Source organism: Mobula birostris, chromosome 8, assembly GCF_030028105.1.
Source record: "Mobula birostris isolate sMobBir1 chromosome 8, sMobBir1.hap1, whole genome shotgun sequence".
In the NCBI taxonomy this organism is placed as follows: Eukaryota; Metazoa; Chordata; class Chondrichthyes; order Myliobatiformes; family Myliobatidae; genus Mobula; species Mobula birostris.
In genome coordinates, this window is record NC_092377.1 from 94,430,912 (window position 1) to 94,455,518 (window position 24,607).

Consider the following 24,607-nt stretch of genomic DNA (forward strand, 5'->3'; position numbering starts at 1 on the left):
TCTCAGGACTCCAAACACATTCTGGCCAACCATTGCCTAATGGATCTCTGCTCAATGGGGCCCCTACTGAGGACTTTCTCCACCTGGAATGAGAGGACAGGATTGCAGTCCACCATAGCAGAATGCCCTGCGTATGACCAGAACATTGAGATAGAGCATCAAAGTGAAAGTCGAGTTCATTGTCTCTGACCGTATGACAGTACATGTATAAACACAGGTGCAATGAAACACTTGCTGCAACATCACAGACTCATGGCATCAGATGAGCAGTGTTCACAAGAAAAACATCAATCATACACAGTTTTTTTTACAAGAAAGCACAACTAGAACAAAATAAAACTCAGATTGAGAGCAAAGTGCTCATAGTGTTGCTAAACCGAAGGATTTAACCAGCTGGGTCAATAACTGAATATCTGAAGGAAAGTAGTTGTTCTTGAACCTGCTGGAGGGGGACTTAGACTAAGAGGGAGCATGACTAAAGTATATAAAATTGTGGGAGATAGAGATAGGGTGATGTTGGTATTAGCATTAACTTCTGCAAAGGTAAATGTAAAGTCTTCACTTAGAACAGGAGTTCCCAACCCGGGGTGCATGGACTCCCTCAATTAATGGTAAGCCTCCATAGCATAAGAAAGGTAGGGAGCCCCTGACTTAGAACAATACACATCTCCTGCCTCCACACAATGGCAATGTCTTCAGTTTCTCATTGGACCAGTTCTTCCCCTGTGGAGCTCTCAGTATTTGTTGTAAGCCACCCTCTCTTTGGTTCAGCCTACTCTGTATGCTCCTCTACCTCCCTGGATTTTGATTCGGGAATTGCTTCTTTTATTGATTTATACCCGTTCTCGCTGCTCCTTAAATCACTCGCACACCTTCAAGAAACTCGTATCCTTTGGTGGATAAAACCAGTCCTAAACCTGAGTTTTTGCCGTTGTTTACAGATTCATGATGTTGCTTCAAAACGCCCTCCCATCTACCATTTCCATTTGCCAGATTAGTCCACTACTACGCCCTCTCACGAAGGCAAACGAGACTGCAGGTGCTGGAATCTGGACAAAGTACAAAATGCTGGAAGAATGCATTCAAGATACGTTTATTTATCACATGTACATGCAAGCATACAGTGAAATGTGCCGTTTGCATTCACAAGCAACAACTAAGGCTGTGCTGGGGGCAGCCTGCAAATGTCGCCACACATGCCAACGACAACATATCAAACCCACAATGCTCGGCAGAACAACACGGAACATAACAAGCAACAAAACAGCAGCAAAACAAGCCCCAACCCTCCCTCCCTCCCGCCCTCACACATACGTCATGACAGGCTATCTTCCAGCAGACTCGGGCTCGCAGATATTGGGCTTCGGCTTCCCTGGTGATCTCAGCGACATATTTAGACTCGGGCCTCCGACCAGCTTCCGGACTTCTGACTCGATCCTTATCCTCGATCCCCAAGGGCCTACTGATCACCGAGCACGAGGCCTCAAACTCTGCACTCGTCGAAGACGGCGTCCTGAAACCTGAACAGATTGAGAACGGATTGCCCAAGTATTGCTGTACAAGGGAGCGGTGGGATAGAGGGTGATGGAACTGGAGAGAACAGGGGAACTCCCTCTGCATCCCAGGGTGAGGGAAGTGGATTTTTGGTCTGTAGGAGAATGAAGGGTTATATCCAGCAGGAAGGAAGGAGGAGCTGAAGTCAGGTCAGAGTAGCCATGAGTTTACTGAAGGAGGTCAGGCACGAGGGGCCAAATGGCCTCAGCTTGCTCCTTATTTTATGGTCTGAGTGTTGCCACCATTTCCCATCTTGGTCCGCCCAGAACGTTAGTCTACCAACACACGGAGATGTCCCGAGAGGAATGCTGCCAACTGGCACATTCCAGGCTCCATGCTGAGGGACACACGGAAACCTGGTGCAGCCACTGCAAGGGCTCGGTGGGGAAGGACCACAGTGTAGGGTTCATTCACTACAGGACGGAGAGGGGCCGGGTCGAGTGAGGAAGCCCCACAATTAATGTATTAGTGAACCACCCCAGGGGTCACATGAGTGCCAACAGTCCTATTGGTTTTAAGGAATGGAATTGACATTCCGTAACACATTGACTGTGAATGTAACAATGAAAAGGTATTGCACGGTTTAGTCTTGTAATTTAAATTGTGAATAAAGTTTATTTTGATTAAAAGTTTCTGATGTACAGTATCTGCTTTTCCCTGTGTATCACAGTCTTACCCAGGTTTTGTTCTCCGTAACACACAACACGCCAGAAAGAAAACAAGCGAAAATTAAGCCTGCGGCTGATCACGCCCCGCCCCCTTATTTACATACCACAATGCTTTGCGCAAAGAAAAAGAACATAATTCCTTTTGTAATTCGCATTAAGACGAAATCTACTTTCTGCTGCTTGGCGAAGTTCTGTTAAATCGTTGTTTCTGTTCCAGTGTGATTTTGGTTACAATTGTAGCTGGTCGTATTTACTTTAGAAGGGTAGGGGATGTGTGAGGAGAGAATGGAGAGGATTCAATGTCAGTATACTCTGGTTTCTCTTCAGATCGTATAAATCTTTCGCCTTTTACTAAAGATTTCCGTGGAGAGGAACACTCAGAGTCTCAGACAATTTTTTGTTGCCCTGCTTTGGTAGGGCGGCTCTAATGTGAAAAATAGGTTTTGTCCGGTGTCCTTTTTTGTTTTGATAGTCGTCTCTTCTCTCACCTTTACCTAATCGGTTGCTTTTCTCCAACTTCAGTATTTTGTTACTGGTTTTTCCTGACTATGTTGAGGGAAACAACCGCTGCTGGGATGGAAGACCATCAACTCAGTAGAAACTACCTCCATTAATCAAGGGGTCCTTAGACCAAGGAGTTCTATTCTATCAACACACATCAAAATTGCTGGTGAACACAGCAGTTCGGGCAGCATCTCTAGGAAGAGGTACAGTCGACGTTTCAGACCGAGACCCTTCATCAGGACTAACTGAAGGAAGAGTGAGTAAGGGATTTGAAAGTTGGAGGGGGAGTGGGAGATCCAAAATGATAGGAGAAGACAGGAGGGGAGGGATGGAGCCAAGAGCTGGACAGGTGATTGGCAAAGGGGATATGAGAGGATCATGGGACAGGAGGTCCGGGAAGAAAGACAAAGGGGGGGGGGACCCAGAGGATGGGCAAGGGGTGTATTCAGAGGGAGAAAAAGGAGAGTGAGAGAAAGAATGTGTGCATAAAAATAAATAACGGATGGGGTACGAGGGGGAGGTGGCCACTGGGAGATCCTGCTTTCTCTGGCGGACAGAGCATAGGTGTTCAGCAAAGCGGTCTCCCAGTCTGCGTTGGGTACGCACATTCTTCTCTCACTCTCCTTTTTCTCCCTCTAACTATACCCCTTGCCCATCCTCTGGGTCCCCCCCCCCCTTTGTCTTTCTCCCCGGACCTCCTGTCCCATGATCCTCTCATATCCCCTTTGCCAATCACCTGACCAGCTCTTGGCTCCATCCCTCCCCCTCCTGTCTTCTCCTATCATTTTGGATCTCCTCCTCCCCCTCCCACTTTCAAATCTCTTACTAGATCTTCCTCCAGTTAGTCCTGACGAAGGGTCTCGGCCTGAAACGTCGACTGTACCTCGTCCTAGAGACGCTGCGTTCACCAGCAACTTTGATGTGTGTTGCTTGAATTTCCAGCATTTGCAGAATTCCTGTTGTTTGAGTTCTGTTCTATACCCACAACTGTGTGGCAAGGCACAGCTCTAAAGCTGGGACAGTACTAAGATTCATCCCCAGCAGCTGCATTACCGAGGACTCCGTGATCTACGGGCTGTTCCCGGGGACGCACACAGAGACCAACATCCGGAGCTGCTGGCAGATCATCAATTCGGTGAAAGACGCTCTTTGGTCGGCCCGAAACTTGATGGTCTGCCAGCTGACGGAGATGTCCGTGACTGAATGCTGCCGACTGGCACACTCTCGTCTGCAGGAGTACGTTCTGAGGGATGCACTCAAACTTGGTGCAGCCACCGCGAAGGCCCGGTGGGGAAGGAACACAGTTTAACGTTCATCACCCGTAGGAGGGGGAGAGGTTGGGTGGGGAGGAGACCTACCCTCATCAGCGGTGTGGACAGATAATCAACATGGTGCCCAAGGAGTGGGTGCAATTGTTAATTTGGGAAAGTATTAGAGCCATTGCCTGCCTTTATTGTTGAAAATTTTGATTGTTATTAAGTCTTAACTCTTGACCAAGGGTTGAGAGTAAACGCATGATTTACTTTAAACATCTTTCATTTATAAATGAACAGAGTCAACGCAAAATTTTATTGTTAATAACTGTATTGAATAAGGACTCACAGTCAACGAATGGTTTTCTTTTCCTGTATGTAATTATTTTTATTTTGTAATATTTCTGAGAATTTTTGGAAAAAAAAGCTCTAAAGCCATCTATAAATCTGCCGATGCCAGAACTATGGTTGACAGAATTTCAGTCGGTGACAAGGATTTTTTTTTCGAGAAATACACTTTATTCAGAAATATTACTAAAGAAAGTTATTTACAAAAAAAATTCGTTGACTCTGAGCCCTTATTCAATAAATAAAGTTCTTTACAATAAATCATTCGTTGACTCTCAAACTTTAGTCAAGAATAAAAACTTATTTACAGTAAAAATAATCACAATAGAAACCAGGCGTTGACTCTCATTCCTTTACCGAAGTTCCTTTACGGTCTATACCTTTCCACATTTCCAGCCACTCCTGTGGCACCATGTTGATTTATCTATCCACACCGCTGATCAGGGGTATCCTCCTCCCACTCCCGCGGGTGACGAACCTTAAACTGTGGTCCTTCCCCACCGGGCCTTCGCGGTGGCCGCACCAAGTTTGAGCGCATCCCTCAGCACGTATTCCTGCTGGCGAGAATGTGCCAGCCGGCAGCATTCAGTCACGGACATCTCCATGTGCTGGTAGACCACCAAGTTTCGGGCTGACCAAAGAGCGTCCTTCACCGAGTTGATGATCTGCCAGCAGCACCGGATGTTGGTCTCCGTGTGCGTCCCCGGGAACAGCCCATAGATCAGAGAGTCCTCTGTTACGCAGCTGCTGGGGATGAAACGTGACACTAGCCTGTCCAACCTCCTCCACACCCTCTTTGCGAACTGACAGTGTGCAAAGAGGTGGGTCACAGACTCCTCCTCACTGCAGTCCTCCCGTGGGCAGTGGGGTGTGGAGACGACGTTCCGGATGTACAGGAGGGATCTGACTGGGAGGGCCCCTCTCACCGCCAGCCAGGCGAGGTCCTGGTGCCTGTTGGTGAGGTCTGGCGATGAGGCATTTTGCCAGATGAACTGGACGGTCTGCTCAGGGAACCACCCCACTGTGTCCATCACGTCCTTCTCCTGCAGTGCCTGCAGGACACTACGTGCCGACCACTGCCTGATGGCCCTGTGGTCAAAGGCGTTCTCCTGGAAGAACTTTTCTACGTAGGACAGGTATGCCGGCAACGACCAGCTGACTGGGGCGTTGTGCGGGAGTGGGGTCAGACTTATCCTTTGTAGCCAGGTAGAACCTGGGCACATAGTGGTACTTGGTGCCCACATGTCTGGGTTCTACACACACGAAGCTGGCCATCAGGGTGAGGGCGACATTGGGGACGTTTTTGCCCCCGTTGTCCAGGTACTTGTGTATGATGGTCTGTCTGACCCGCTCCATCCTCGATCCCCAGACGAATCTGAAGACGGCTCGGGTGATTTCCGAGCTGTAGAAGCGGGGGACGGGCCGCACCTGCGCCAAGTACAGCAGCCCTGAGAGCACCTCACACCTGATGACCAGGTTCAATAGGGAGTGCCCTCCCCACAGTCCCAGTTTCTGTTTCACCTTGCCAGTCCGCTCCTGCCAGTTCTTCCTGCACGCCTCGGCCCCTCCGAACCAGATCCCCAACACCTTCACGTGGTCAGACCTGATGGTGAAGGGGACGCTGGATCGGTCGGGCCAGTTGCCGAAAAGCATGGCTTCGCTCTTCGTGCGGTTGACCCTGGCCTCCGACGCTAGCTCGAACTGTTCGCAGATGTCCACAAGTCTGCGAACTGACCTCGGATCAGAGTAGAAGACGGTGACATTGTCCATGTACAGGGAGGTTTTTACTTGGGTCCCTCCACTGCCTGGCAGCGTCACCCCTCTTATGCCCCCATCCCTCCTGATGGCTTCCGCAAAGGGTTCAATGCAGCAAACAAACAAGACAGGGGAGAGGGGACAGCCCTGCCTGACCCCAGACCTGATGGGGAAGCTTTCTGTTTCCCACCCGTTGACCTGCACTGCACTACGGATGTCTGCGTAGAGCAGTCTGATTCAATTCCGGATTCCCTCCCCAAATCCCATTTTGGAGTGCACGTCCGCCATGTACGTGTGCGATATCCTGTCGAAGGCTTTTTCCTGGTCCAAGCTGACCAGGCAGGCGTCTACCGCCCCCCCTCCCACGTCCTGCAAGTAGGCGATGGTGTCCCTCAGCAGCGCCAGGCTGTCCGAGATCTTCCTGCCCGGTACAGCACAGGTGTGGTCCGGGTGGATCACCTGTCCCAGAGCAGACTTGACCCTGTTGGTAATAGCCTTGGACAGGATCTTGTAATCCATATTCAGGAGAGAGATGGGCCTCCAATTCCTAATGTCCTCCCTTTCCCCCTTCCGCTTGTAGATGAGGGTGATGATGCCCTTCCTCATGGACTCTGACATGCTGCCAGTCAGAAGCATAGCGTTGTACCCCTCCAGCAGGTCAGGGCCCATCCAGTTCCACAGAGCCGAATACAGCTCGACCGGTGGGCTGTCGCCTCCGGGAGTCCTATTCGACCCAAAGGAAGGGACGAAGCATGTCAGCTTGCCCATCGTCAGTGGCTGATCCAGACTCACCCGCTTGCCGTCGAAGACCAGCGTGTTGGACGACAGGAAGTTGTCGGAGGCTGTGGTGTCTCTGTCCTTTCTGTCGTACAAACCGGCATAGAAAGTTCTTCAGATTCTCGATATATCTGTCTGCGAGGACGCTCCTGCAGCTCGGAAATCTCTCGGACAGTCATTGAATGGTTTCTTGTATATAATTTTATTTTTGAATAAAATATATTTTGTTTAAAAAAGTGAACCACCCCAGGAGGTCACGTGAGTGGCAACCGTCCTATTGGATTTAAGGAATGGAATGGAACACTCCGTACCTCATTGACTGTGAATGTAACATTGAAAAGGTATTCCACGGTTTATTCTTGTAATTTATATTGTGAGTAAAGATTATTTTGATAAAAAGATTCTGATGTTCAGCAACACACATAAGATCAGCTGCTTCACCACCATTCAGGCTACATCCTAGCTGGTCCATTACCCTTCCTCTTCTCAGGACTCCAAATACATTCTGGCCAACCATTGCCTAATGGATCTCTGCTCAATGGGGCCCCTTCTCAGGACTTTCTCCACCTGGAACAAGAGGACAGGGCTGCAGTCCACCATAGCAGAACGCCCTGTGTATGACCAGATCATTGAGATAGAGCATCAAAGTGAAAGTTGAGTTCATTGTCTCACACACACAAGTACATGTCATGGTCCAGTCCATGAAATCCACATTCCGGTTCACGGTCCGGTCCATGGACCCAGTCTCCGGGTCTTCCGGCTGTCCCTTGTTTCAGTTCGGCTTAATCATAGGCACCTGATGTTCGTCTTGGGGCTGGGAATATAAGTGGCCCTGGGGTCGAGTGTGGGTGCTGGTTTGTCTTGTCAGTATCCCCTTGGAGCAACCTGCTGGTGGAAGGCTAGAGCAGCCATTCGTGATCTCTAGGCCTGGTTGCAGGACCACAGCTTCATGGAGCTGTGTTGTCTCTAGTCGGAGCAGTCATTGTGGTATGGATTTGGCTGTTTCCGGCACCAGCTGAGTGGCTGTCTGCCACTCCGAGCTGGATATGGATTCGGCTGTTTCTGTAGCCAGCCAAGGTTGCTGGCCACCCCGAGACTTCGAGACACCCCCGATTGAGCTCCCTCCCTGTCCTTGCCTCCGTGGGGTAAGTCAGGCTGTCCTTGCCATTACCCTGCGGTTGGATCTGTCCTTTCCCATCCTCACCTCCGTTGGGAAGTCAGGCCATCTTTCCCGTTACCCTGCAGTTGGATCTGTCCCTTCCTGTCCTCACTTCTGTTGGGTAGGCCAGACCGTCTTTGCTGTTACCCTGAGGCTGGACTGTTCCATTCCCCTCTCCATCTGAATCCCTGACAGTTTCCTCGGCGGTTTACCTCAGCAGTCATCCTGGCCCTGCATCCTAGTAAGTTACCCAGCCTCAAAGAACCCAAGTCTCGCCTAGTCCTGTAGCCAAGCCTCGAATAACCCAAGCCATGTCCAGTCCTGTAGGCACTTCATGTCTTCGCCTAGTTCAGGAGTCCGAGCTCTAGTCAAGACTCAGGTTCTGGGTCCTTGCCCAGTCTCTGGCTCAGAGTCCATACCCAAGCCTCGAAGAACACAAGCCTTGTCTAGTCCTGTAGCCACGTCATGTCCTCACCCAGTTCCAGGGTCTGAGCCCGAGTCAAGACACAGGTTCTAGGTCCTTGCCCAGTCTCTAGCTCAGAGTCCAAGAACCTAAGCCTCGTCTAGTCCTGTAGCCACATCATGTCCTTGCCTCGTTCTGGGACCTTGTCCAGTCTCTGGCTCGGAGTCCAAACCCGGGCTCCTAGTTCCCAGTTCCTTGTCCTGGTCCCACTTTCCCAGTCAAAGTCCTAGCCCAAGTCTGTGTTCCTGTCCCAGCTCCTAGTCTATGGCCAGTCCCGTCCCTAACTCTAGTCCAGTCCAGTTCCCAGTACTTAAGTGTCCGTGTCTTGCATTTGGGTCCACTCCCAGTGCCCACCGTATGACAGTACATGTATAAACACAGGTGCAATGAAACACTTGCTGCAACATCACAGACTCATGGCATCAGGTGAGCAGTGTTCACAAGAAAAACATCAATCATACACAGTTTTTTTTACAAGAAAGCACAACTAGAACAAAATAAAACTCAGATTGAGAGCAAAGTGCTCATAGTGTTGCTAAACTGAAGTGATTAGGGTTTTAACCAGTTGGGTTGATAACTGAATATTTGAAGGAAAGTAGTTGTTCTTGAACCTGGTGGAGGGGGACTTAGACTAAGAGGGAGCATGACTAAAGTATATAAAATTGTGGATAATTTGCTGTGCGATAGAAATATAGCAAAATCGGTAACAGATACTGATCTAAATGTACTGTACTTAAATGCACGCAGCATTAGAAACAAAGTGGATAACCCTGGTGTACAGCTACAGGTTAAAAGATATGACATTGTGGCCATCACCGAGTCATGGCTAAATGATGGATGTGATGGGGAGCTGAATGTCCAAGGATACACAGTGTATAGGAAAGATAGGAAGGTAGTTAAAGGGGGTGGCGTGGCCCTGGTGGTAAGCGACAATATCAAATCACTAGAAAGAAGGGACATAGGATCAGAAGAGGTAGAATCCTTATGGGTCGAGTTAAGAAATGGCAAGGGTAAAAAGACACTAATACCAGTTATATTCAGGCCTCCAAACAGCAGCCGGGATGTGGACTGGACATAGAAAAAGCATGTCAGAAGGAAACTGTCAAGATAATTATGGGGGATTTTAATATGAAAGTGGATTGGGAAAGTCAGGAAGGTACTGGATCTCAGGAGAGGGAGTTTGTAGAATGCCTACAGGATGGCTTTTTGGAGCAGCTTGTCCATAAGCCCACCAGGAGATCGGCTGTTTTGGATTGGGTTTTTGTGAAGGGTGCGTGGGGTCCTTCACAATACTGTTAGCTTTGCGGGTGCCGCGTGTGGTGTAAATGTCTGTAATAGCAGGAAGAGAGACCCCGATGATCTTCTCAGCTGACCTCACTATCCTCTGCAGGGTCTTGAGATCTGAGACAGTGTGTATTCCAAAAAAGAAGAAATTTTCCAATGGAAAAAGGATGCAACCGTGGTTGACAAGAGAAGTCAAAGCCAAAGTTAAAGCAAAGGAGAGGGCATACAAGGAAGCAAAAATTAGTGAGAAGACAGAGGATTGGGAAGTTTTTAAAAGCTTACAAAAGGAAACTAAGAGGGTTATTAAGAGGGAAAAGATTAACTATGAAAGGAAGCTAGCAAATAATATCAAAGAGGATACTAAAAGGCTACCAGTAGGATACCAGTAGGCTAGACAAGGGAGATGCAGTGGATGTTGTATATTTGGATTTTCAGAAGGCCTTTGACAAGGTGCCACACATGAGGCTACTTAACAAGATAAGAGCCCATGGAATTACGGGAAAGTTACATACGTGGATAGAGCGTTGGCTGATTGGCAGGAAACAGAGAGTGGGAATAAAGGGATCCTATTCTGGTTGGCTGCCGGTTACCAGTGGTGTTCCACAGGGATCAGTGTTGGGGCCGCTTCTTTTTACATTGTACATCAACGATCTGGATTATGAAATAGATGGCTTTGTGGCTAAGTTTGCTGATGATACGAAGATAGGTGGAGGGGCCAGTAGTGCTGAGGAAACGAAGAGTCTGCAGAGAGACTTGGATAGATTGGAAAAAATAAACGGGCAGACTATTATTTAAATGGGGAAAGAATTCAAAGTTCTGAGATGCAACGGGACTTGGGAGTCCTCGTACAGGATTCCCTTAAAATTAACCTCCAGGTTGAGTCAGTAGTGAAGAAGGCAAATGCAATGTTGGCATTCATTTCTAGAGGAATAGAGTATAGGAGCAGGGATGTAATGTTGAGGCTCTATAAGGCGCTGGTGAGACCTCACTTGGAGTACTGTGGGCAGTTTTGGTCTCCTTATTTAAGAAAGGATGTGCTGACGTTGGAGAGGGTACAGAGAAGATTCACGAGAATGATTCCAGGAATGAGAGGGTTAACATACGAGGAACGTTTGTCCGCTCTTAGACTGTATTCCTTGGAGTTTAGAAGAATGAGGGGAAACCTCATAGAAACATTTCGAATGTTAAAAGGCATAGACAGAGTGGATGTGGCAAAGTTGTTTCCCATGATGGGGGAGTCTAGTACGAGAGGGCATGGCTTAAGGATTGAAGGGCACCCTTTCAGAACAGAAATGCGAAGAAATTTTTTTAGTCAGAGGGTGGTGAATCTATGGAATTTGTTGCCACGGGCAGCAGTGGAGGCCAAGTCATTGGGTGTATTTAAGGCAGAGATTGATAGGTATCTGAGTAGCCAGGGCATCAAAGGTTATGGTGAGAAGGCGGGGCAGCGGGACTAAATAGGATAAAATGGATCAGCTCCTGATAAAATCGTGGAGCAGACTCGATGGGCCAAATGTCCTGCTTCTGCTCTTTTGTCTTATGGTCTTATGGTCTAAAAGCTTTTTCAAGAATATAAAGAGTAAAAGACAGGTCAGAGTAGATATAGGACTGATAGAAAATGACACTAGAGAAATTGTAATGGGAGATAAGGAGATGGCGGAGGAACGGAACGAGTATTTTGCATCAGTCTTCACTGAGGAAGACATCAGCAGTATACCGGACACTCAAGGGTGGCAGGGAAGAAAAGTGTGCGCAGTCACAATTACCACAGAGAAAGTACTTAGGAAGCTGAATAGTCTAAAGGTAGGTAAATCTCCTGGACCTGATGGAATGCACCCATGTGTTCTGAAGGAAGTAGCTGTGGAGATTGCGGAGGCATTAACGATGATCTTTCAAAAGTCGATAGATTCTGGCATGGTTCCGGAGGACTGGAAGATTGCAAATGTCACTCCGCTATTTAAGAATGGGGCAAGGAAGCAAAAAGAAAATTATAGACCTGTTAACTTGACGTCGGTGGTTGGGAAGTTGTTGGAGTCGATTGTCAAGGATGAGGTTACAGAGTACCTGGAGGCATATGACAAGATAGGCAGAACTCAGCATGGATTCCTTAAAGGAAAATCCTGCCTGACAAACCTATTACAACTTTTTGAGGAAATTACAAGTAGGCTAGACAAGGGAGATGCAGTAGATGTTGTATATTTGGATTTTCAGAAGGCCTTTGACAAGGTACCACACATGAGGCTACTTAAGAGCCTATGGAATTACGGGAAAGTTACATACGTGGATAGAGCGTTGGCTGATTGGTAGGAAACAGAGAGTGGGAATAAAGGGATCCTATTCTGGTTGGCTGCCGGTTACCAGTGGTGTTCCACAGGGATCAGTGTTGGGGCCGCTTCTTTTTACATTGTACATCAACGATCTGGATTATGGAATAGATGGCTTTGTGGCTAAGTTTGCTGATGATACGAAGATAGGTGGAGGGGCCGGTAGTACTGAGGAACCATAGAGTCTGCAGAGAGACTTGGATAGATTGGAAGAATAGGCAAAGAAGTGGCAAATGAAATACAATGTTGGAAAGTGTATGGTTATGCACTTTGGCAGAAGAAATAAATGGGCAGACTATTATTTAAATGGGGAAAGAATTCAAAGTTCTGAGATGCAACGGGACTTGGGAGTCCTCGTACAGGATACCCTTAAGGTTAACCTCCAGGTTGAGTCAGTAGTGAAGAAGGCGAATGCAATGTTGGCATTCATTTCTAGAGGAATAGAGTATAGGAGCAGGGATGTGATGTTGAGGCTCTATAAGGCGCTGGTGAGACCTCACTTGGAGTACTGTGGGCAGTTTTGGTCTCTTTATTTAAGAAAGGATGTGCTGACGTTGGAGAGGGTACAGAGAAGATTCACTAGAATTATTCCGGGAATGAGAGGGTTAACATATGAGGAACGTTTGTCCGCTCTTGGACTGTATTCCTTGGAGTTTAGAAGAATGAGGGGAGACCTCATAGAAACATTTCCAATGTTGAAAGGCATGGACAGAGTGGATGTGGCAAAGTTGTTTCCCATGATGGGGGAGTCTAGTACGGGAGGGCATGACTTAAGGATTGAAGGACGCCCTTTCAGAACAGAAATGCGAAGAAATTTTTTTAGCCAGAGGGTGGGTCAATCTATGGAATTTGTTGCCACGGGCAGCAGTGGAGGCCAAGTCATTGGGTGTATTTAAGGCAGAGATTGATAGGTACCTGAGTAGCCAGGGCATCAAGGGTTATGGTGAGAAGGTGGGGGAGTGGGAATCATGGGAGAATGGATCAGCTCATGATGGAATGGCGGAACAGACTCGATGGGCCGAATGGCCAACTTCTGTTCCTTGGTCTTATGGGCTTAATTCCCGAACCAGGCAGTGATGCAGCTGCTCAGGATGCTCTCGATACATCCTCTGTAGAATGTGGTGAAGATGGGGGGGTGGGAGATGGGCTTTTCTCAGCCTTCGCAGAAAGTAGAGATGCTACTGGGCTTTCTTGGCTATGGAGCTAGTGTTGAGGGACCAGGTGAGATTCTCCGCCAGGTGAACACCAAGAAATTTGTTGCTTTTAATGGTCTCAACGGAGGAGCCGTCAATGTTCAGCGGAGAGTGGTTACACCGTGTCTCCTGAAGTCAACAACCACCTCTTTTGTTCACATTCAGAGACAGATTGTTGGCTCTGCAGCAGTCTGTTAGCTGCTGCACCTCCTCTCTGTATGCTGACTCATCGTTCTTGCTGATGACACCCACTATGGTCGTGTCATCGGCGAACTTGATGATGTGGTTCGAGCTGTGTGTTGCAGCACAGTCGTGGGTCAGCAGAGTGAACAGCAGTGGACTGAGAACACAGCCCTGGGGGGCCCCCGTGCTCAGTGTGATGGTGTTGGAGATGCTGCTTCCAATCCGGACTGACTAAGGTCTCCCAGTCGGGAAGTCTAGGATCCATTTGCAGAGGGAGGTGTTCAGGCCCAGTAGGCTCAGCTTTCCAATCAGTTTCTGAGGAATGATTGTGTTGAATGCTGAAATGAAGTCTATGAACAGCATTTGAACGTATGTGTCTTTCTTGTCCAGGAAGTGGGAGATGGCAATAGTGTCGTCTGTCGAATGGTTGGGATGGTACGTGAACTGCAGGGGGTCCAGTGAGGGGGGCAGCAGGGTCTTGATGTGCCTCATGACGAGCCTCTCGAAACATTTGTTACGTAACCGGCAACAATGAATATTAATCGAAACAGGTTTTATATAAACAACCGAACATTTATTAAACACGTATAAACGACAAGGAGAAAAAACAAAGGAAAACTTTGACCGGAGGTTAAACAGGTACGCAGCCGTTCATCAACTCCACTCAGCTCTGGCTCTTAAAGAGTTAAATGCGGAACCAGTTCTTAAAGTGATACAGTCAGATACAGTTCTTAAAGCGATAACTTCAAAAGTCCAACAGTTTCACACATTCAATTGGGAGAGACTTCTCTGGAGAACGATTTCTTCACCGACGCACCTTTACTGCTGGTTCCGTCCACAGGATTCCCGATGCCAAAAATACACAGTTTAAATCGACTGACCTTAAATTGTTTAGAGAGAGAGAGAGCCTTTGTGCATGAACTCATTGCGCTATTGCAAGAGTTATCTCAATGCAACTTCTCTTCAACAAAGACTCAATAAGGTGGATGCTTTATTAAACTGCCAAATGATGCCGACTCCTCTCAATCCTTCACTTCGACGAATTCTTCACTCTCCCTTCAAAACTGTCGGAATTGAGTAAATTGGCACTTCCAGCCACAAATTCCCAGTCCAAGTAATATGGAATCTTTCAACAGAACGTACAACCGTTTTAAAAATGAAACTGCATCACAAAAACAAACGCAACAGAAACAGAGGCACAACACGTTCTACCCAGAAATCTACAAACTCAAAAACCCCACTGCGTCACCTGAGTCGACTCTTATATAGTCACGGGCACATGTCATCACGTGACCTCACAGCGGGAAAATCACATCTGGTGACCTCCAAAAGACCATTACAGCATTCTCACAAAAAAAACAGATTTCCTTGAGCATGTAACACATTTCATGATGATGGATGTGAGTGCAACAGGACGGTAGTCGTTGAGGCTGGACACTGAAGACTTCTTCAGCACAGGGACAATGGTGGTGACCTTGAAGCATGTTGGAACGACTGTGCTGCTCAGGGAGATGTTGAAGGTGTCAGTGAGAACATCTGCCAGCTGGTCTGCACATCCTCTGAGCACTCTGCCAGGAATATTGTCTGGTCCAGCAGCGTTCTGTGGGTTGACCCTGCATAGAGTTTTCCTCACATCGGCCATGGTAAGACACAGCACCCGGTCATTGGGAGGAGGAGTGGTCTTCCTCGCCACCACGTCATTTTCTGCCTCGAAACAAGCATAGAAGTTGTCCAACACATCTGGGAGGGAGGCATCACCAGCACAGGCAGGTGATGTTGCCCTGTAGTTGGTGATGTCCTGAAAGCCCTTCCACATGTGCCGCGTGTTGCCGCTGTCCTGGAAGAGGCTGTGGATTCGCTGGGTGTGTGCACACTTTGCCTCTCTGATGGCCCGGGACAGTTTGGCCCTTGCTGTTGTTAGGGCTGCCTTAGTGCCTGCTCTGAAGGCGGAGTCACGGGTCCTCAGCAGGAGGACCCATGGTCATCCGTGGCTTCTGGTTTCTTTTAACCAAAAAAATCTGGTTAGCGCGTGTAGTGACGGCCTTGGCCACAGTGACGTCATCAGTGCCCTTGCTGACGTAGCTAGTCACTGACGCCGTGCACTCCTCTAAGTCGCTTGCAGCCTCCCTGAACATGTGCTCAAAGCAGTCTCGAGGAGCAGAGACAGCTCCAGCTGGCCAGGTTTTCACCTGCTGCTGAACTGGTCTGGAGCGCCTGTCGAGCGGTGTGTATGCTGGGGTTAGCATAGCCGAGATGTGGTCTGAGTAACCGAGGTGCGGGCGGGGCTCCGCCCGGTACGCGTCGGGAATGTTTGTGTAAACAAGGTCCAACGCGGAGAGGTTGTGTGGGGAGGAGACCTACCCTCATCAGCGGTGTGGACAGATAATCAACATGGTGCCCAAGGAGTGGGTGGAATTGTTAATTTGGGAAAGTATTAGAGCCATTGCCTGCCTTTATTGTTGAAAATTTTGGTTGTTAATAAGTCTTAACTCTTGACCAAGGGTTGAGAGTAAACGCATGATTTACTGTAAACATCTTTCATTTGTAAATGAACAGAGAGTCAACGCAAAATTTTTATTGTTAATAACTGTATTGAATAAGGACTCACAGTCAACGAATGGTTTTCTTTTCTTGTATGTAATTATTTTTATTTTGTAATATTTCTGAATAAAGTATTTTTGGAAAAAAAAGTTCGCCCCTCTCGTTACAAAGCCCACATACTGATGGAATTTGGGGAGCACTGACTTGATGTTCGCGTGGTTAAAATTTCCGGCGACAATAAACAGTCCATCAGGGTGTGCCTTCTGCAGTTCGCTCATCTATCTATCTCTATATTATTATACTACTGAAACTCTCATGCTCTGTCTGTCTGTGTCCCCCAATTAGCGCAAACGGTGCACTACAGCGGCACTTTTTTGGCTAAATCGAATTAAAATGTGCTAACTTACAGAATGCAAGCAAAGTTCAGGGTTATATATTCGTATAAAATTGCTCATTCGCCAAAAATCTTCACCCGAGACCTGATCGACCATCATGGAAATCGGGAAGCGACAGCCCGACGCATGCGCACGGCCAGCCTCAACAGCGACACCTACCGGAGCAGAAGGGCAGGGCAGCTCTATTTGGATGGGTCACGTTCTGCTAATCACCATCAGCATGTGCAGGATTGGGACAGATCTAACTGCCACCCATCAATGAGAGATAATTATTTTTTTTAAAAATACTTTATTCAGAAATATTACAAAATAAAAATAATTACATACAGAAAAAGAAAACCATTCGTTGACTGTGAGTCCTTATTCAATACAGTTACTAACAATAAAATTTTGCGTTGACTCTGTTCATTTACAAATGAAAGATGTTTACAGTAAATCATGCGTTTCCTCTCAACTCTGGGTCAAGTGTTAAGACTTATTAACAATCAAAATTTTCAACAATAAAGGCAGGCAATGGCTCTAATACTTTCCCAAATTGACAATTGCACCCACTCCTTGGGCACCATGTTGATTATCTGTCCACACCGCTGATGAGGGTCGGTCTCCTCCCCACCCAACCTCTCCCCCTCCTACGGGTGATGAACGTTAAACTGTGGTCCTTCCCCACCGGGCCTTCGCGGTGGCTGCACCAAGTTTGAGTGCATCCCTCAGAACGTACTCCTGCAGACGAGAGTGTGCCAGTCGGCAGCATTCAGTCACGGACATCTCCGTCAGCTGGCAGACCATCAAGTTTCGGGCCGACCAAAGAGCGTCTTTCACCGAGTTGATGATCTGCCAGCAGCACCGGATGTTGGTCTCCGTGTGCGTCCCCGGGAACAGCCCGTAGATCACGGAGTCTTCGGTAACGCAGCTGCTGGGCATGAATCTTAGTACTGTCCCTTCCATTCTCTTCCACACCTTCTTTGCGAACCCACAGTGTGCAAAGAGGTGAGCCACTGACTCCACCCCATTACAGTCCTCCCGTGGGCAGTGGGGTGTGGAGGAACCGTTCCGGGCGTACAGGAGGGATCTGACTGGGAGGGCCCCTCTCACCGCCAGCCAGGCGAGGTCTTTGTGCCTGTTGGTGAGATCTGGTGATGAGGCATTTTGCCAGATGAACTGGACGGTCTGCTCAGGGAACCACGCCACTGTGTCCATCACGTCCTTCTCCTGCAGTGCCTGCAGGACACTACGTGCCGACCACTGCCTGATGGCCCTGTGGTCAAATGCGTTGGTCTTGAAGAATTTTTCTACGAAGGACAGGTAAGGGGGCAACGACCAGCTGACGGGGGCGTTGCGCGGGAGTGGGGCCAGACCCATCCTTCGTAGCCAGGGCGACAGGTAGAACCTGGGCACATAGTGGTACTTTGTGCCCACATACCTGGGCTCTACACACAACCTGATGCAGCCACATACGAAGCTGGCCATCAGGGTGAGGGCGACATTGGGGACGTTCTTGCCCCCGTTGTCCAGGGACTTGTGCATGGCGGTCCGTCTCACCCGCTCCATCTTGGATCCCCAGACGAATCTGAAGACAGCCCGGGTGATTTCCGAGCTGTAGGAGCGGGGGACGGGCCAGACCTGCGCCAAGTACAGCAGCCCTGAGAGCACCTCACACCTGATGACTAGGTTCTTGCCCGTTATCGACAGGGAGCGCGCTCCCCACAGTCCCAGTTTCTGTTTCACCTTGGCAGTCCGCTCTCGCCAGTTCTTGTTGCACGCCTCGGCCCCTCCGAACCAGATCCCCAACACCTTCATGTGGTCAGACCTGATGGTGAAGGGGACGCTGGATCGGTCTGGCCAGTTGCCGAAGAGCATGGCTTCGCTCTTCGTGCGGTTGAGCCTGGCCCCCGTCGCTAGCTCGAACTGTTCGCAGATGCTGATCAGCCTGCGAACTGACCTCGGATCAGAGCAGAAGACGGTGACGTCGTCCATGTACAGGGAGGTTTTCACTTGGGTCCCTCCACTGCCTGGCAGCGTCACCCCTCTTATGCCCTCATCCCTCCTGATGGCCTCGGCAAAGGGTTCTATGCAGCAGACAAACAAGACAGGGGAGAGGGGACAGCCCTGCCTGACTCCAGACCTGATGGGGGAGCTTTCTGTTTCCCACCCGTTGACCTGGACTGCACTACGGATGTCTGCGTAGAGCAGTCTGATCCAATTCCGGATTCCCTCCCCAAATCCCATTTTGGAGAGCACGTCCGCCATGTACGTGTGCGATATCCTGTCGAAGGCTTTCTCCTGGTCCAAGCTGACCAGGCAGGCGTCCACCCTCCTGTCCTGCACATAGGCGATGGTGTCCCTCAGCAGCGTGAGGCTGTCTGAGATCTTCCTGCCCGGTACAGCACAGGTTTGGTCCGGGTGGATCACCTGTCCCAGAGCAGACCTGACCCTGTTGGCGATAGCCTTGGACAGGATCTTGTAGTCCACATTCAGGAGAGAGATGGGTCTCCAATTCCTAATGTCCTCCCTTTCCCCCTTCTGCTTGTAGATGAGGGTGATGATGCCCTTCCTCATGGACTCAGACATGCTACCCGCCAGAAGCATAGCGTTGTACACTTCCAGCAGGTCTGGGCCCATCCAGTTCCACAGAGCCGAGTACAACTCAGCCGGTAAGCCGTCGCTTCCGGGAGTCTTCCCCGACCCAAAGGAACGGATGGAGCCTGTCAGCTCGTCCAGGGTCAGTGGCTGATCCAGACTCTCCCGCTTACCGTCGTCTAAGACCTGCGTGATAGACGACAGGAAGTTGCGGGAGGCTGTGGATTCTGTGGCCTTTTCGTCGTACAGACCGGCATAGAAGGACTTGCAGATCCTCAATGAGAGATAATTAAATCTTATTGTAATCACGTACTTGGAGACACCCATAAAACCCTTTGCTGCAGTCAAAGGACAGCGGTGACTATATCACGCAACACACATCAAAGTTGCTGGTGAACGCAACAGGCCAGGCAGCATCTCTAGGAAGAGGTATAGTCGACGTTTCGGGCCGAGACCCTTCGTCAGGACTACATTCAGTCGTGTTCACCAGCAACTTTGATGTCTGTTGCTTGAATTTCCAGCTTCTGCAGAATTCCTCGTGTTAGGGTGACTATATCATGGCCATTTAGGAAAGCACCAATCACATCATCGAGAATAATCAGCATCCTTTGGTGTTAGTGCTTCGTATCTTCTATCCAGCATTAGGGTAAAAAGAAAATGGTCAGCCTAATTATGCTGTGTGGAAAGGGAAGGGGGACATTATGGTCAAGAGATGATGCCAAACGTTGTCAGGAAGTGGCAAGGAGAGGGAGAGAACAAGAATCAGATGAGGCCAGGGCCGCATGTCTCCAGGATCAAAGAGTCAGGACAAAAAAAGATGAGAGAAGAAGAGACAGAGGAGGAGAGGCATGCACGTCTCCAGGATCAGAGACAAACAACTAACAGCAGAAGAGATGAAGAGATGGTGGATGAAATGGCTACACATCTCCAGAATGACACCGAGAGGCACAAAGTTGGCAGATAAACCAGAAATGATGCCATCAAAAGTGTCCTTCGTTAAATGAGGAGCAGCTATATTTGCTTTGCTATGTGGCATTCTTTAATAAACTGAGGTTTTTTACTTCAGTTTCCAAAGTAAAGTCATACGAATAGCATTCAGGAAAATTTAATGTACATTCTGGTCACATCAGACTGCACAACCTTTCTGTAATGCCCAGGTCTGTCAGCTCATGTTTATCTAGGGGACACCTGTCCACCCGCCAAACCGTGCCTCACAGTTGCGTAATGCTACTTGGTACAAACTCACACATCAAATATCAGACAGCACACAATGTACTATTTACAGATTACACTTTATAAATCGTACTGCAACTATGTAATTAATATACAATATAAAAGGGAAAGTAAAAGGCGCCAAACTTATCAGAATTCAACCACTTCGTGCACAACCGTTGCAGCTCAATTAACGGGTTCCTCTTTCCACCATGCAATCCCCTCCGACTCCCTCGACTCGCCGCTCGGGACCAACCCTGGTGGTCGACCAGAGCGCGTCCAGCACGTCCTTCCTCTTCGGGTCTCCTCCTGAAAACCCCGCCAAACCACACGGTTCCCAGCCATATGAGACAGAGTATCACCCACAAAAAGAATAACATGGACACTCATTGGTTCGTTCTTTCCCTCATCAATATTATAACCCAAACAAACAGGGAGAGAGAGAACGCCTTACATCGCAGTTATTATTACAGAAAAGCCATTTTTATTATAACATAACAAAGAAGCCACTTTATTAGCCTTAGCAGTAATGTAAAAGAAGAAACCCCTTACACTTCTCTCAAAGGGTGCCCCAACAGGTCACCCCGTTGTCTAGTGGCCTGATACAGTTCACAGAGCGCCTCCTTAGCATTAACGCTGGGGGCAATGTACACACCGACTATAAGGACAGTGGTGAATTCCCATGAGCAGTTTAGGGCCCATATCTAAGAGAAAGCGGCCAGAGCATGAGTGGGCCAGTGAAGGAGTGGAGCTTTGAGGCTTTGACTCTAGAGATTCTGGCAGTTGGTCTGTGCAATCAAATCAATCAAGATTTGAATAGATCAGCAGAAAGCTGTTGATTAGACAATCAAGATTTGAATAGCTCAGACTCAGCAGAAAGCAGCTGATTGGGCAGTCGAGGTCAGGTGACCAAACATTTTGAAAAGCTCAAACAGATAAATAGAGCGATAGCTCAAGCAAAGCAGCCAGTAAGTGAGTGGGCCAGTGAAGGAGTGGAGCTTTGACTCGAGAGGCTTCGACGAGAAGAGGTGGAGGACAAGCTAGCTTGCAGTTAGTTTTTACAATGTCTCCCGAGACGGTGATGTGCCTCTCATGTGAGATGTGGCAGTCGTGGGGGAACTCTCCTCTCCTGCAGAGTCACATCTGCCAGAAGTGCATACGGCTAGGCGATCTGGAAGACCGTGTAAGGAATCTGGAGCAGCAGCTGGATGACCTTTGACTCATAAGGGAGAATGAGGCAGTCATAGATGAGAGCTACAGGGAGGTAGTCACATCTAGGCTGTCGGAAGCAGGTCGTTGGGTGACAGTCAGAGGGGGGAAAGCGAAGGTGAGCAGACAGGTAGTGCAGAGCACCCCTGTAGCCATTCTCCTGAATAATAAGTTTACCGTCCTGGATACTGTTGGCGGGGACGACCGACCAGATGTGAGCCACGGTGGCAGGGCCTCCGGCACTGAGTCTGACCCTGTGGTGCAGAAGGGTGAGACGAAGAAGAGGAGAGCTGTCGTCATTGGAGACTCTATAGTCAGGGGAGCAGACAGGAGATTTTGTGGACGTGAGAAGGACACCTGCATGGTTTGTTGCCTCCCGGGCGCCAGGGTCCGGGATGTCTCTGACCGGGTGCACGACATCCTGGTACGAGAGGGAAAGCAACCAGCAGTCATGATACATGTTGGGACCAACGACATAGGCAGGAAGAGGGATGAGGTCCTGAAGTGTGAGTTTCAGGAACTAGGCAGAAGGCTGAAGAACAGGACCTCAAGGGTGGCGTTCTCAGGATTGCTGCCAGTGCTACGTGACAGTGATGGTAAGAATTGGAGGAGATGGCAGTTGAATGCGTGGCTGAGGAGCTGGTGCAGGGAGCTGGGTTTTAGATTTTTAGATCATTGGGATCTCTTCTGGGGAAGGTGGGACCTGTACAGATTGGATGGGTTGCATCTGAACTCGAGGGGGAGCAATATCCTTGCAGGTAGGTTTGTTAGCATGGTTCGGGAGGGTTTAAACTAATTTGCGAGGGGGATGGGACCCAGAGCGATAGAGCAGTGAAAGAAGTGCATGGAGTAAAGCCAGATCTAACATACAGGGAGGCTTTGAGGAAAGAGAAGCAGAATAAACGGTGTAAAGACAGTAAGGTAGAAGAGCTGAAATGTGTGTACCTCAATGCAAGAAGCATCAGGAGCAAAGGTGATGAACTGAGAGTTTGGATACATACATGGAATTATGATGTAGTGGCCATTACGGAGACTTGGCTGGCACCAGGGCAGGAATGGATTCTCAATATTCCTGGATTTCAGTGCTTTAAAAGGGATAGAGAGGGTGGAAAAAGGGGAGGAGGGGTGGCATTACTGGTCAGGGATACTATTACAGCTACAGAAAGGGTGGGTAATGTAGCAGGATCCTCTTTTGAGTCAATATGGGTGGAAGTCAGGAACAGGAAGGGAGCAGTTACTCTATTGGGAGTATTCTATAGGCCCCCTGGTAGCAGCAGAGATACAGAAGAGCAGATTGGGAGGCAGATTTTGGAAAGGTGCAAAAATAACAGGGTTGTTATCATGGGTCACTTTAACCTCCCCAATATTGATTGGCACCTGATTAGTTCCAGGGGTTTAGATGGGGCAGAGTTTGTTAAGTGTGTCCAGGACGGATCCCTGTCACAGTATGTGGACAGGCCGACCAGGGGGAATGCCACACTAGATCTAGTACTAGGTAATGAACCAGGTCAGGTCACAGATCTCTCAGTGGGTGAGCATCTATAGGAAGAGGTACAGTTGACGTTTCGGGCCGAGACCCTTCATCAGGTCCTGGGTTCTGGTTCCGTGTCAACCCATCTCATTGCCCACTGGGAAGTCAAGTTCTTTATTATGCATGCAAACATTTCATTTAAAAGTGTGTAAAAATATTTATGACAATGACTTGCTTTATTTTACAATTTTTCGTGATATATACCAAAATCATTTTTTAAATTATACCACGTAGATGATGTGCTCTCAGATTCAGCTTCGGATTTATTTATCATACTTACATCAAAACATACAGTGAAATGCATTGTTTGTGTTAACAACCAGTACATCCAAAGATTTGCTGTGGTCAGCTATAAGTGTCATCACACATTTCAGCGCCAGCATAGCTTGCCCACAAGGTTCCACAGAACAACCACAAGCAGCAGCAAAACAAAACAAAGCAAACTAAAACAAAACAATAATAGCAAAACAAATCCCTTTCGCATCCCTCCCATCCACCCACTTCCATACCAAGACAGCTAGCCCTTCAACCCTAGGAGAGGCCACCTCCAGGTCTCCATTCCGTCTCCCTAGTATTCTAACTTCAGACTTCATCCCAGGAGGACGCCAATTACGGGTTTGACCTTTGGACCTCAATTCCAGACTTGCACAGACCTCCGACCCCTGTGACCTGGGCCCTCATGACTCCTTAAGGCCTGTACCTTCAGTCTTCAACACCAGTGGGTTTGACTATTTTCAGACTCGTACAGATTTCCAACCCTGGTTACCTGGAGAGGTCATGGGCCCTTGTGACTCACACCCATACCCAGGACTGGCTGCCCACACGGATTTCCCACCTGGGACTGGTGTCCAACCTGGAGATCTCCGGTCTCCTCAGTGCTTGCAACACGACTTCTGGGATCACTAGCGTTCAACTGTGGAGCGCTTCGACCTGGACTTGAGTTGCTGCCCAGGCATTCCCCACATCCCTGTCCCTAAACCCTAACCTGACATCTAATTCCTCGCTTTGTCCCTAAAACCTTCCCTACAAACCTAAACAACAGCCGAGTTTGTGCCAGGATGTTGATAGACGTTGCAGTCTGAACGGTCTTCTTTTACTCTCATATAGTGTGTGAAAATGGGGTCCTGGGGAGGTCCTGTTCACATAGCCTTTCCCACTGGCCTCTTGAGTGCATTCTGCAATTCGTGCATGCAATATTGGCAACGTTCTGCTGTAAACAGGTCCTTAACTTGGCACTGATTTGGTGTGCACCACAGAACTTCTTTTTCCACAAAACTGATCTTCTAGCAGCAACTCGTGTCTGCCCCAGTGTACAATGTGTACGCTCAGACACTGAGATAGACACCTTAGCTTTGGGGCAAAGAGACATTTCAGGAGAAGTCTCTCCCTGCTGCAGCTTCGTAGTCAGCTTATGGTGGCATGAGGTCCTAAGCATGTTGGAAGGATCAAGTAAAGCACTCTCCTCTTCGATTTCTGTTCTCTATCCAAGTGCCGACAGGGCAGTTCTGGCAGCAGGATGTTTTATTGAATGACATTAACTAAGAGCGCAGTGAAGATCCAGTTGAATCCATTCTCTTCTTTTTATCTTTAACCTAACCTCATTCTGTGATAAGCATTGCCTGACAACTTTGAGGTCAAAGGGGCACTTCTTCAGGAACCTCTCCATCCAGAAAAGGT

At 48.6% G+C, this 24,607-nt stretch overlaps 1 protein-coding gene and 1 non-coding gene across 4 annotated transcripts in view; both read left to right on the forward strand.

The window, feature by feature from the left end:
* LOC140201499 (retinol dehydrogenase 13-like) overlaps window positions 1-2,155 on the forward strand; it is an 82,039-nt gene extending 79,884 nt beyond the window's left edge. For all 3 annotated transcript variants that reach the window (XR_011886882.1, XR_011886881.1, XR_011886883.1), the window contains one exon: window positions 942-2,155. The gene's annotated coding sequence lies outside the window, so the exon portion shown is untranslated. The remainder of the gene's footprint in view (window positions 1-941) is intronic.
* A 374-nt stretch (window positions 2,156-2,529) lies between these two features.
* Window positions 2,530-2,643, forward strand: LOC140202378 (U5 spliceosomal RNA). The gene has a single exon (XR_011887093.1). It is a non-coding gene; the product is annotated as a U5 spliceosomal RNA (small nuclear RNA).
* Window positions 2,644-24,607: the final 21,964 nt, after the last annotated feature.